Source organism: Hippopotamus amphibius, chromosome 15 (assembly GCF_030028045.1).
Source record: "Hippopotamus amphibius kiboko isolate mHipAmp2 chromosome 15, mHipAmp2.hap2, whole genome shotgun sequence".
Lineage (NCBI taxonomy): Eukaryota > Metazoa > Chordata > Mammalia > Artiodactyla > Hippopotamidae > Hippopotamus > Hippopotamus amphibius.
Genome location: NC_080200.1, coordinates 56,119,466 through 56,121,211, shown reverse-complemented (window position 1 = coordinate 56,121,211; position 1,746 = coordinate 56,119,466).

Sequence of the window (1,746 nt, the reverse complement as noted above, 5' to 3'; positions counted from 1 at the left end):
ATATGGAAATTAAATTCCAAACCGGCTCCCTCATTTGTCATTAAATTTGTAAGACTCGTATCCCCGTTTTATGAATTAGGACACGGAGTTTTGTCAGGAGGGCATCCCAGGACTGCTGGCTCAAAGCTCTCCTGGTTTTCTGCATCATCCTCTATAGGGAGGTGACTTATTTCCCCCTGGTCGCTTTCCCTGCAGTTTTGAGGATCAGCCATGCCTCACCTTTGGGGTGTATGATCATCTTGAGGGGTGAAAAACAAGGTTCCAGTGCCTGTAATTCTTCTTTAGCTGTATAACACACATTTAATGAATAATAGAGACAATTAATTACTCTCTAATTGTCCCACTTGGGTTTTTGAAAAAATAACCAAAACAGCATTTTATTAGCGCAAACACGTGTAAATGTTTCAGACTTAGGACAACTTTAAACATAAGCAACAAATAACAAAATGAGGCAATTCTGATCCAGAAAAATGTGAACTTGAACTCGCAGATGACATTTGCAGTTGTCAGCCTCAGCAGTCTTCTTCTTCCTTTGTTTTGTTTGTGTGCACAGTATTGAGAAAAATCCTGACTGATCCAACCAAATAATTGCAAATTGTAAACATTTCAGAAACACCTCATCTTGCAATCTCAGGATACTCTCCATTTAAATTTGATCCAGAAATTTGGAAGAGAAGTAGCAGGAAATGTTTGTTGCAAAGTTGAATCACTAAGAATATCTTCTTGATGTAGTTTTCATTCACTCATGATTGCATCACTGACCATTAGACCATGAGCAGAATATGTGAGAGCAACATGCCGGGGGCTTGCAGAGGTTTGAACAGGGGAGCTTGTGCTGTAGGGGCAGACTCCCTTGAACAACTCTCCGTGAATGGACAGGGATAGCCTTGAATTTTTTTTTATTTTAGCCATTTTAGATGTGTACAATTCAATGGCATTAAGTACATTCACAATACTTTGCAACCATCACCACTATCACCTACCTTGTTTTGTTTTGTTTTGTTTTGTTTTTAATTAACTAATTTATTTAGGCTGCCCCGGGGGGTCTCAGTTGCAGCATGCGGGATCCAGTTCCCAGACCAGGGAGCGTACCGGGTTCCCCTGCATTGGGAGCATGGAGTCTTACCCACTGGACCACCAGGGAAGTCCCTCCCCTACCTTGGTTTTAAAAGTTATTTCTAAGAGTCTATGTCTTGCCTCTTTGAAAGGGGCGCATGTGTGTATCAGTCATTATGTTAAAGTCACCAATAATACAATTGCCTAAGTATTAATACTTCAGCGCACATCAGTCCTAACTTTGGTTAATCTCTTTAATTTAAACTTGATTTTTTTTCCTTCATTAAGGTTAGGATTCTTCTGGACTGTCCTTTCCTGGCAGTGTTTCCAGAAGATTCAGGACCCTTGAGGATGCTGAGAGTTGGAACTTGCCATATAACCTGATCCCTATTTAGCGTCTTCAAGACTTTAATTAGCTACTTACCCTAATTTCTTTAGTTAGTATCTTAGCTGCTCCCTGAGCTAATCCTAATGACCTGAAATCTCATCACCTTCATTCTGAAGAAAACCAGAACATTCAGTCCTATGACATCCCCCCCTTTTATTTCAGAATAGAAAAAATGGAGAAAGAATCAGCTACATTTTTTCTTCTATGTACACAAGAAATTAGAATTATTGATCAAAAGGTCCCATTTCACTAGAATGATCCTCACAAGAGCCCTAGGAGGAAAATACGGTTGTCATCTCCTT